The sequence below is a fragment of the Microtus oregoni genome, unplaced genomic scaffold (genome assembly GCF_018167655.1).
Source record: "Microtus oregoni isolate MIOR12 unplaced genomic scaffold, Mior012 000031F_ref0000149, whole genome shotgun sequence".
NCBI classification, from domain to species: domain Eukaryota; kingdom Metazoa; phylum Chordata; class Mammalia; order Rodentia; family Cricetidae; genus Microtus; species Microtus oregoni.
The window spans coordinates 21440016-21452588 of record NW_024543090.1 but is presented as its reverse complement, the minus strand read 5'-3'; the positions used below and the strand labels follow the sequence as shown (position 1 = coordinate 21452588).

General features: G+C 44.7%; 1 protein-coding gene and 1 pseudogene across 1 annotated transcript in view; one reads left to right on the top strand and one right to left on the bottom strand.

Moving 5' to 3' along the window:
- Positions 1-12573, top strand: part of Ehd4 (EH domain containing 4) — a 69502-nt gene that overhangs the window by 29409 nt on the left and 27520 nt on the right. The gene's annotated exons all lie outside the window — the stretch shown is intronic.
- On the bottom strand, positions 9502-9721 carry LOC121465697 (annotated as a pseudogene).

Sequence of the window (12573 nt, the reverse complement as noted above, 5' to 3'; positions counted from 1 at the left end):
ATACCCCTTGGTAACTCTTCACTCGGACACGTGGCATTCTTCCCACTGGTATGGATTTCACCCCAGGAGCCCTTGAAGCATCTCGCCATGAGGAAGCTTTTGCTAGGCAGACACAGTCCTGTGCATACAGCAGAAACAGGCCTGGTTTCTGTCCTTAAGGAACTGGAAACGAAGCAGACAACCTTCATGTTGTCATAGAGCTAAAATGAGGACTGGGTGAAACACCACGAACTGCAGCCCAGTTTCCAGGTAACAGGGAGCCTGGCCTGGTGCTAGAGCGTGGAAAGAGGCACCCCCGAGGCTCTGAAGGACGAGTAAGAATTACTCAAAGGAAACTGATAAGAGCCCATCTGTAGGAAGATCAGAAAGTGCATGGACAATGCCCTGGGTTCCATTTGCCTTAGCAGACAAGGCCATGGTAGTTGATAGTCATTTCCAGACCTGGGCGTTGTGGTTTTAATGGGTATACTGCTGCCTTCCATAGAAAAGCTCATGGGACAGATCCTAGGACAGCAGCAAAGAGAAGAAAGGCCTGGCCAGAAGAGCGCAGGGTGGATCCCCAGGTTATGGTTGTGAGGTGGGCCCTGCTGCTGCTTCCTGCTGATAGCTTCACAGCCCTTTGCACAGCATAGTGAAACCATGCATGCCACCCTTGAGTGGCAGCCACTCTGTAGTCAGCCGTGAGTGTGACCAGCAGTGAACTCCTCAGTCCAGGAAGCAAAAGCGTAGTTGCTTGGTAAAGGGAAGCTGCTTGCTGGCACCGGAAGGGCTTCTTCGGCCAGTGACCTCCTTCCTTCGCCATTCTGTGGACTCACAGAGAGCTGGGTCTGCCTGGCTCATCTTGCGGTCTTTGCTGATTCTGGCAGGGACACCTTGAGTCTTCACACAATCTGATGGTTAGAGAGAAAGGAGAAAACAAAACAATGAAAACCAGGCTTACACTGGTCTTCTCTCCCGAAGATCTTTATTGTTGTTGTTTTCTGTTATAAAAATAGAATCCAAATGAGTAAGGGTATGAAGAAGCTCACGCTGTCCCAGCAGCTCTTCCTACACATCCAAACACATAATTTCTAGCGGGAACACAATGACCAAACACATTTCCCACAACTGACATTTTGCCGTATGATCTCCATGGGCTTAATAAAAGGAATGTATGTATTCTGTTTAACTAATAATGTGGCTGTCATAGTGTTAGCGGTTTTTCATTTTTACAAAGAGAATTACAGGTTTGTTTGGTTTTGGTGGAACTCTGTAGCTCAGTCCCCATAGATGATTTTGTTTTGCTTCGTTTGAGACAGGGTCTCATGTATCTCAGGCCAGTGAGACCCTGACTCAAAAAGCAAGGTAGGCAGCCCCTGAAAAATGGCAGCCAAAGCTATCTTCTGACTGCCACATGCGTGGGCATACACATGCACATTTGTGACCAAGTGTGTGCACACACCACTCCCTAGTTTGGGACCCTTAATCTGAAAGGCTGGTGAGGTGTTTTATTTGGGGGAAAAACAAGTGAGCTATCCCAATTTACTGCTTCTACATGTCTGACTTAGTATTCTGAAGAAATATGTGACCCTGATAAATCTTTTTACCACAGAATTTTAGGGCTTCTAGGATGTGGCTTCCACCTTATCCCTTTTCTTCCCCAATGGCAGGCCTTTGTCAATGCTCACCTTCCATATTTTTTAGTGTTTCTCTTATGTGTAGTAATTACAAGTGTCTTTCAAGCTGTAGCTCCTGCCCAGTGGTGCCGAAGCCTGGCATGATGCTTCTACTGTGCTTTGAAGATCAGTTTCTGTCAACACTTGGTATGATCTGACTCACATCCTGGTCTGACTTACTGTCCGCTCATATCCTATGCACAGAAATAGCACGCGTGGCCCAAGCCCACTAGCTGGCCCTGCCATTCTGAGGGACACAGCAGCTGTGGGGAAGGACCTTGGACTCTAAAACAGTGCTGTGGACTGTGGCCAGGGCTTCCAAACATGTTGACACATGGTATTGGGGACATAGTTGGTGGTTGGAGTCACTCAACTGACATATTCATTACCAAAGAATAAATAGCGTCTTAAACACGCTTCAGCTTCAGCAGTTTGGCACACCTCACATGTGCTCAGACTAACGTCCATCCCTCTGTCCAGCTTGGACACAGCCCAAGCATGTGGTCTTAATTTGTTAGAAATTAAGGTCAGTCAGTTCAGCCAATGGAGTACTTACCAATTGTGACTCCATGGGCATTAAAAACATTCCATATTGACTTTATTGTTAAGTGTCTGGCTCCCTTGCGAATGTTTTGTCTGTAAGAAGAAGAAAGTGTGTGGGGGCGGGTGCCGATGTATCATCCCTGTTCTCCATTTCCCTTTTTGCAGTTGATGGGTTAACCCTCAACAAGCCTTGTGACTTACTCTCTTATGCAATAAAGGAGACCACTTGAGGTGGGTATTTGTAATAATGTAACAGTCATAGCGTGCTAAGCCCTTGCTATATGTCACTATAAACACTGTTAGTCATATGGGCTTTATTATTTAATTTAAACCTGAACATAACTATGAACAGACAGAGCTAAAGACTCCTCACCCTCCCACTTCTGGGAAAGCAGCCTTGAAAGCAGCCATGAGCGTTTTTCCCAGTTGCTAGGCAGATGTTTGACCAAGTTTGAGACCTGAGGAGCAGGGTAAAAATTACCAACAGTGTTACATTTGGAGAACAGGCTCAGTAGAGTGGCTGTTCCGGTATTGCTGACAGTCTAAGATAATGTGGAAGCTAGCCCACCTTCCTACCTGTGGGGAGTCTGCAGAGAGCCTGCATGAAGGAGTGCTAATGATGCGAGAAGAGGTGTGTGTGTGTGTGTGTGTGTGTATGTGTGTGTGCTGACTGCTGAGCACCCCCAGGAAGAAGTACTGACTCCTGCAAACCCAGTGTCTTCCTTTAGCTTGGGACAAGCAGATAGTAAGGAGGCAGTTGAGCATTACGCTACCCTGCTGCGGTCACATTAGACAGGATGGACCTGAACTGGAGAGCTGGCTGTTTGTCACACTGGCGGTCCTCATACCACATTACCCAGAGTAGTGAGGACCAGGGTCCAGAGATTTAGGGATCAGGCAGCCTAGTGCCATGTATATATTCAGGAAGGAGTCGGATACTTTAGTGGTAAAAGCAGAAATAGGAACTCTTGAACCTGGAGTTCAGTTATGTGCCTCCCTTCGCCTGCAGCTCTACACATCATGTTAATTCTCTCATTGCGTTATAAGCCCCGCATCTTTATTCTGTACCGGGCAGAAGGGCAAGTGTGGTTACCAGAGTGAAGGCAGTGTTTTGCAGCCATTCCTCTTCTCTAGGCCCGTAATGGGGAGAGAAGAAACGTGTGAGCTTTCTGAGTGATACCTCGTATTCTGCAGTGTTGGGTTTGATGCAAAGTATGTCCAACCCCACCTTAGGTTATAAGCAGCCGTAAAGCTTATAAAGCCATAAAGAGATGCCTCTGCAGGATCTGACAGACTCTAGCAGTGACCCTCAAAGTCAGGGCATTGTACTCCTTGCCTCCTGCCTCCTGTTGGACTGCTCTATGCTCCAGAGTCAACAACAATGTTGACAGTTGGGTAATTGGTTTTGAAGTAACTGTTTCATGCCACTCAATGTGGAGATCCTTTAGATGTGTCTTAATTCAATCATAGTTAGCAGAAAACCTTTAGGAACAAACAATTAGGTTTATTTACTGAATGGTAGCTTTTCTTGACTGGTATGAAGGAGTGAATGCTTATCAAGCAGGAATAAAAATACTCAGATAGATTTATAATAATTTTATTGAAATCAAGTAATAGCTAACTATAAGTCCTTCAAATGTTCTTGCCAATAAAAGAATGTGTGGGTTCTTCAGATTTTTTCAGATTATTTTTCTGAATTGGGTGTGTAAATTCTGAGCTAGTTCACCCTTCGGCAGCTCCTTTGCCCCAGTGGCAGCAATCCAGATTGTTGACACAATGTGATGAGCATGCTTATCCACATGCACATCCTTGTTTCCACTCCCAGACTGTTATCATCCTGGCTCTCAGACTGTTTGCTTCCTAGACTACCGTTTATTCCATGCACAACCTAAACATCACCTAGGGTTTATTTCTGAACTTGGCATGAAAACCAATGTGTTCTCAGCTACCTGGGATAAACCTCTTCAGTCTAACTTTAACCACAGCATCTGTGTCTTTGAGCAAAACACAGAAGAAAATTGTAGCGCAGCCTTCAGTGCCCTTGGCTGCCTCTCTAGCACAATTGCACTGAGGTACTGTTTTAGCTGCAAGTAATTCTTCCTGTGGATTCCGGAGGAGACTGAGATTTGTCTCTAAAGATTTGATTATGGCAACAAAGATAGAATAGTTTTTCCATCCTAAAAATGCAAATAACGCCAGACATGGTGGCTCATGTCTATAATCCCAGCACTTGGTAGACTGAGGCAGGATTTAGGAAGTTCAAAGGGGACCTTGGATACATAGTAAGTTTGAAGCCAGCCTGGGCTACAGAGTGAGACCCTGCCTCAAACAACAAAGTGAAGTTAAACCCTTGACTAGACATGGTGGCTCACACCTGCAGTCCCAGCACTCAGGAAGCAAGGGTTTGAGGTAGACTAGCCTGGGCTATAAATGAGACCCTGTCTCAAAACAAAACAAAAAATGCAAAGAAGTCTAGAGGGAAAAACAACCTCTTGGCCTGGCTCTTCTATCAAATCTTCTTTTCCTCCCAGGGCTCATACTCAGAAAGCTGAATTTCTTCTTCTGATGTAGAAGCCTTGTGTCTGTTACTTCCCCATCTGTTCTTTAAAACCAGTGACTATTGGAGCTGGTAAGATGGTGAACAGATAAAAGGACGGAAAATGCCCTGCTAATAAAAGCAGCACAGTGGTGGTATATGAGACAAGGATTTAATGTCTTTCAGTGACAGCAGCAAACTTCAGAACCGTTCATTAGCGTCTGCACATTCACGCCTTTGAGTGTGGCACCTGAAGATAGGCTAACCCTGTCAACAGGCTGTTTCAAGAAACTGCCAGCAAACCCGAGGTCCTCAAACTTAACATCACAAAAGAATTGCCGGAGCTGGGAAACAGGGCATGGAAGTCCAAACTGTGATTAATAAGGGCATAGAAAGAAAGAAAAAATAGAAAAGACAAAAACAGATCGCAATCAGGGAAGCACAAACATCTACTTGACAAGTTTTTTTGAACTTTAAAGACAAAAGACCGGATTTTGATCGCTGCCCAGGAAAAGAGAGAGAACATTTAGAGATATCCAGATAAGAGTAACTTCCCCTCTTGGGTTTTGGGAGTGAGAAGAATTTAAGGGAAACACATACACTTAAGTCTGTTGTGGAAGACTGAAAGGCCTGGAGCAAGCTGTTAGGCGTCTTCAACAGCAGTGAAGACCAGTGGGAGAGCTGCCAAGGCCCAGCAGTCCCCGGTCAGAGCAGGTGTGGTGGCATAGTCAAGACTGGCAGTAAGTCCTGAGTTAAGAGTGTGATGTGTATATATCCACTCTTACATGTCTCTTTGACCTAACAAACAGGATGGATACAGTCACCCCCTGGTAGAACTTATGTTACAGTGAGTCAGACGCAAAGAAACAGGTAAATTATTTTATCCATTGCTATGAATAAGTATTGCGTACTAGGAAGGCAATATGAGACTGGTCAGTGAGGTGGGCTAGCCGCACTTAGACTGCACGTGCAACTGTGAAGACAATGCTTTAGGCAAGACCTCAGTGCTGAGAAGGAGCTGGCCTTGCAGAGTTGGGGCCCGTCAAGACCACACGTTTTGGCTGCTCACAGTATTCAGATCTAACCCCATGTAGTGTTTAGATAGTCAAAAGCTCTTGCGCAGGACCTAAGTTTGGTTCTTGCAGCTAACAACTGACTGTAATGCCAGCTCCACAGGATCTGGCACCCTCTTGTGGACTCTGCAGGCACCTGCATACATGTGTGCATACACATAAATACAAGTAAAAGAGATTATTTGAAAATGATCAAATGCCATATGTCCATTCATTTATTTAAAATACTGCATGTTCATTTTGTTCTGAGATTGTTTCTGTAACAATCAGTATAAACCTATAATCAAATTATTTTCATTTGTCCAGTCAAGGGATTGAAGTTTTTAGAGTCAGTACCCGGTGTATCTTAGTTTGCTTTCTATTGACGTGATAAAGACCATGACCAAAGACAACTTAGGGAGAAAAGGGTTTATTTGGGTTACATATCCCAATTACAGTTTGTCATCGAGGGAGCTCTAATCAAGAGGTGCACCCAGCAGGAAGCAAAGGTTAAGTACTGAACAAAGGTTCTAAGAGCAGGGTTTCCCTTCCTTTTAGGGGCATTGTATTTTCTTTCTTGCCTTAAAAAAGAAGTAATTCATTGGTTTTCGTAGAATTGATTTAGCCATCACCACCGTCAAGTTTAGACCATTTATCACCCTGGAAAATAAGCCATATCCTTAGTGGTCATACTGGTCCTCCCCTCAGCCCTAACTAGGCAATCACCGATCTACTCTTTGCCTCTTTGGATTTACCTACCCTGTATATTTTATATTAGTAGGACCACCTAGGAAGTGTTTGCATTTAAAACCAATCACATTTGCAAGGCTTATATGCAATGTAGTTTATACCAATACTTGCTGTCTTTTATGATGACATATTATCCTGTCATATGGTTATACCATATTTTATTCACTCATCAACTACTAGATGTTTGAATTTTGTGATGTTTTGACTGTTATGAGTATCCTGTGAGTGTTCATGTGTAAATTTTGTGAGGACATATGTTTCATGTAATTGCCAGATTGAACTATAACTGAATATGTAACTTCTAAATTTTATTATATTTATTTACTTATTTCATGTGTATGTGTTTACCTGCATGTATGTATGTGCACCACATGTGTGCCTGGTGTCTGCAGAGATCAGAAGAAGGCAAGATCTCTTAGAACTAGAGTTATAATGGCTATGAGCCATCATATGGGTGCTAGGAATAGGACCCTAGTCCTCTGCAGAAGCAGCAAGTGTTCTTAAGTTCTGAGCCATTTCCCTGCCCAACCCACACCCCTTTTGGATTGGGTTTCACTATGTAGTCTTAGCTGGCCTTACTTTGTAGACCAGGCTAGCCTCCAGTTCAGAGAGATCTGCCTGACTTTTCTCCCTCAAGTGCTGGGAGTAAAGGAGTGTTCCACAAGTTGGCCTGATCAATATTTAATCTTTGAAGAGTTACTGAACTGTTTTCCAAAGCAGCTGCACCATTTCATTTCCTACCACAAAATAACGAGGGTTCTCTACATCCTCATCAACACCTGCTGCTCTCTCTTCTCTAGCTGTGGCAATGACAATCAGGGGCATCATAACCACCCAACTACGCTCCCAGCCCTGAGTGTTAATTGATTCTGGCTCTTTGGTTATGAAGCAGGATCTCATTTTGGGTTTTATTTGCATTTCCAGCTGATGATGTTGAACATCTTCTAGATCATTTGTCTATCTTCAGAGAAATGGCCATGCGGGTTCTTTGCCTACTCTTTTTAATGGGCCTACTTTTATCGTCAAGTTGCAACAACTCTTTATATATGTTGTACTCTTGTCAGATACATAATTTACAAATGTCTTCTTCTACTGTGTTTTTACTTTCTTCTCACTGATATCTTCTGAGATAAAGACCATGGTCATTTCAGTTTAGTTCATCTTACCTTGCTGTGTTTTGGCTTCTTAATCTGAGAATGTTAATTCAAGGTCAGTAATCCCAGCACTTAGGAGATGGAGGCAGGAAAATCAGGAGTTTAAAGTCATCATTAGCTATAACCTGGACTACATGTATTTTGCTCATATGTTTTTCTAGTAGTTTCACAGTTTTAACTGTCAGATGAAGTCATCAATACTTTACACTAATTGTTTGATATAGTATGAGTCAGGGGTGCAGCTTCTTTTCTTTTGTGTGTGGAAATCCAGCTGTCCCTGCACAATTTGTTGAAAAGATAATTATTTCCCCCACCAGAAAATCTTGGTACCCTTGTTCTAAAACTTAATTACTTCACCAAGCATAGTGATATATGCCTGTAATCCTAGCACTCAGGAAGCAGAAGGATCAAAAGTTAAGAACTCTGGACTACCTAGAAAGTTCCAGGCTAGTGTGTGTTACATAATAAAATTCTTTCTCAATCATCATCTATAGATGTGAGTTCATTTGGGGACTCTGGTTCTAACTAATCGATCTATTAGGCTGTCCTTACACAGGAGTCTCCTTGCTCAGCAGCAGGATAAATGGGCAAGCTCACAGGCCAGTTACTATAGACAGCCAAGGTGAACATGAAGGGAGTTGTTGATAGGAAGTTCTTACCAGCATCTGTCTGGAGTGTAAGGCAGGGAAGATAACCGAGGCTGCCTTTACTGTTATCTCTTGTAGACTACAAAAAGAGGGTGGGAACAAAAATGTGGGAAATGGCAGCTTTGGGGAGGCAGGGAGTGGTGTGTGTGCTGGAACATGCGCACATAGCCAACAGGCACACGTTAGGAGATTTGGTTCTGAAGATTACTTGGAATGCTGAGGATTAGGAATTGGGTGATAATGAGGTAGAAAATCCCGTAGAATGTGTGTCTGCAGGCTCAGGTCATGAAGCCGTTTTTACATTTAGAGTCGAGTTTAGTGACCTCTAAACTTTGTTTGGATTTGGCATCAACAGAAAAGTGTCTGTCCCCATAGCTGGAACTGGCCCCTGATGACTTGTTGACAGGTCCTGTTTTCTGGCTGGTGCTAAGGCCGGTCACTTGGAGCTGTGAGATGCTGGACATCGCTTGTCACTTGGGCCCCCAACAGGAAATCCTGATTCCTTTTTGTTTGGGAGAAGTTTGCTGACAAACACATTCATGTCTCCTTTTCCACTGATGCCACGGGAAATTCGTCATGACGAGTGTTGCTGCTTCTGATCCGAATGTGAACTCGTCACCACTGTGGCTCAGAATGGTATCTGCTGGGCCCTGGCAGATTTTATTAACATTTTTAAAGCATAATCAATCATGAGGAATGGCTGATTTTTTTCTAACCTTAAAGCCTTGACTTTCACTTACAAAACAAAGCAAAACAAACAAATATATATATATATATATATATATATATATATATATATATATATCTTGATGGTAAGGCAGACATTTTTCTTAGTCTGTGTAGAAAACAACTGGTAATTATAAACCATTTCGCAAACTATTCCATAGACATTGGGAAACAAATGAATTGGGAAAATGTTTCTTGCCCTGTGAGTGTGCAACCTGAGTTCTTTCCATATGTTAGCTCATTGCTCCTTGAAGAAACCCTCTGTGGTCCCATTTTACAGAAGAGAAGACTCCAGTGAGGCACAGAGATACTAAGCAATTTTTTTTTTTGCACCACTGAAGTTTTTATTCATGTGAATTGTTAAAAATGGGCATCTATACCAGTGTCAAATGAGGGTGGGAGAGGAAGTCAGGGTAGGCAAGGAGAAGGAATTCCCGTCTATTGGTAACACAGCTCCAGGTTCATCCCATCATGGATTTCATAATCTCACAGAGACACGTGGTCCTTAAAAATCGTGTACCACTTTTAAGAACAATCTTATTCCACCGGTGCCAGTTTGGGCCGCTATCAGTTTCTTCAAGTCCCTGATGGTGTCATGGTGTTGCACTTGATGTGGACTTTCTTCCCTAGACTGTTCGTTGCAAACCACCTCAGTCATTGTGGCTGGACCTCTAAACCCCTCAAACTTACCGACGACACAACTCCTACCTCGAACACCGATCTCTGGCTGCTGCTAAACAATTTTAACATCACTGTGCCACAAGCTCTTCTCACCACCACACCCCAAACTGTGTCTCCAATACTCACATCCTTGTAAAGTCTCCTCACCTTGAATCGGGCCAGTCTGACCCTCTAACCTCACTTTTTGATCAGCAGAATTGAGTAGGAGGGATACTTCGTGACATCCCAAGTTTCAGCCATAGGAAGTCTCACAGGTTTCACCTGGATCTCTTGGAATGTTTGCTTGGGGAGAAGCCAGATGCTGTGCCCTTAGGCTCCTGTAGTTGGGGAGGCTCACACCCATCCCCTGGAGAGGCTCAGCTAGCCAGCCACTCCACTGGCCTGACTCAAATGTGTGCAGGCACCGGGCACCACTCAACCAACTCAGTCAAGCTGTCGGGTAGCTCCAGTCATCAGACCTCATGAGGGACCCCAACCAAGAACCACCAGTCAGTTCTCAGAGCTACCCGAGAAAACGGGTTTCTGTTTAAACCATGAAGACTTATGGTGACTTAAACAAAGCAGCTAGCGAGAAGCCTGCTGGTTCTAGAGCACATGTTGTGACCTGCGAGAGATACGTGCACAAACTGGGACACTTTCACCCTTGAGAAGGCAGCCTTCGGAAGTAATGTAGTCGATGCTTTGCTCTTTGTGCTCTCTCGTTTTTGTGGCAACCTGACCCTAGCTAGGGTAATCTGGGAAGAAGGAATCTCATTTGAGGAAATGCCTCTGTGAGATTTGCCTGTAGGTGAGAGAGCCCAGCTCACTGTGGATGATGCTACCCTTTGGCAGGGGGTCCTGGACTGTATAAGAAAACAGGCAAAATGAGTCAGTAAACAGCACTCCTCCATGGCCTCTGCATTACTTCCTGCCTCTAGGCCCTGCCTTGACTTCCTTCCATCATGAACTGTGATGTAGAACTGTAGGCTGAAATAAACCCTTTCCTCCCCAAGTTGCTTTTGGTCATGGAGTTTTATCACAGCAGTAGAAACCCTAACTAAGACACACTGCAGGCGTTCCTGGTCAAGCTCTTCAGCCCCTTCTATGCATGCCCATTGCTTTAGATTTCCGCAGCGAGACAGTCGCTTGGCTGACTGTAGAAAGGTTCTGTGCAGGTGGCGGATGAGCCAAAATACAGAACAAATGCATGTTGAAGCAAAGGCTTATAAAGAAAGTCTTGATATCCCACAGCCAGTGGTGTTCCTACAATAGTTGCCTAGGCAGGGGTTGTCTCTGAGGCTGGACAGACAGAATGGCAGGGAAGGGTGGGGCTAGGTAACGCTCACTGGTAGAGTTTGCCTAGGGATCTTGATGTGATCCCTAGGACCAACAAAAAAGAATGGTGAGTTTGCCTAACAGAGTTGCGAGGGGCTCTGCAGAAGATGCTGTATTGGCAAAAGCTAGTGGGGAGGGGTAATAAGATCTGCTGAGTTCAGGGTGCATTGCTGAGTAACCAGGAATAGCAGATGAGGCAGTCTTGGAGGGCCTGCAGGTGTGTGCCGGAGGCCTGGAGGAGAAGCGCATAGATTTTGCTCTGGGAATAACAGGAAGCCATTGAAGGGTTATCTTCTTAACCTTCTCCTGATTACCCAGAGTTATCACTATGAACATCCGGACATTCTTGCCCGCAGACTACTGGTCAATTTCTATTGTTGACTGTGTTTCTCTTTGCTTGATACCAGGGTGTTTCTGGGTCTTGTTATATCCAGCCCTGTTTTCTCTGCTCCCTGATTAATTTTGTTGTTGTGAGTGATTTTTGGCAGACAGAAGTGGTGAGTTCCAGGCTGAGGCACAGTTGCCACCGCCTCTTGGTACCTAGTTCAAGGAGGCTGGGTGTGGACCAGAGGCAGCTTCTCAGGAATTCTGATGTAAGAAAGCCCCATTTTGAGGGTTTGGGAGCAGCATTAAACCACTACTTCTGAGTCAGACACCCTATACACCTCTTCAACCCCAGACAAACAAAGCATAATGTTGGCAAATTTGACAGCTCTCCTAGACTGAGAGCTATATCCCTGGTGCCTCTCCTTCCTCTAGGAAAAGTCTCCTGAGCCAGAACTAACCAGTATCTCCCAGGGGAGAGCTGCCAGTGAGAGCAGAGGTCACCAGGTGACCAGGTAAAGGGAGCCCTCGTCTGAAGCTGCTGTCCTCCGCCTGTCTCTTCACTCCATGCAGAATGCCCTCTACGCATTTCAAATCTCTTTGGAAGGGAGGGGTCTTACAAACTTCTAGTGAATATAAAGATTTTTTTCCCACATTCTCATTTGTACTTTCAATGTTTAATCTTTTCAGATTGCCTCAATCCCTACTGTTATATGTGGGGAAAAAACATATAGTAGTCTCTGTTCCACTCCTGGGGGAGACCCCTATGGTGAGTGAGATAATTACATTTCTGGGTAGTAGAGAAATGGCATTCTGAGAAACGCTTCCTGGAATAGCTACCATTTCCCAGACCCTCCCACAGACTGGGTGACCTAAGCAAGGTCTGCCACGCCAGGCCTCCATGCACCCTTCCACAGAAGAAGAAGAAATATTTCACCAGATAGTCCATGTAAATACTAAGTGCTCCATAGATGTCAGCTTTTCTCAGCAGCCATAAAGCACAGAGAAAGATTTACTTCAGGCTTCACAGTCTCTTGTGCAGCAGCTCCTCTCTCATCCAGACCAGCTGCGGTTGTGGAAGAGCTGAAAACAAGAGGGCTGTCCAGGCACCTGTGATGCAGTCCTGAGAGACAGGCAGGCTCACAGGGGGGTCTGGAGGAGGCTGACATGAGCTCAGATCCCAGCAAAGGG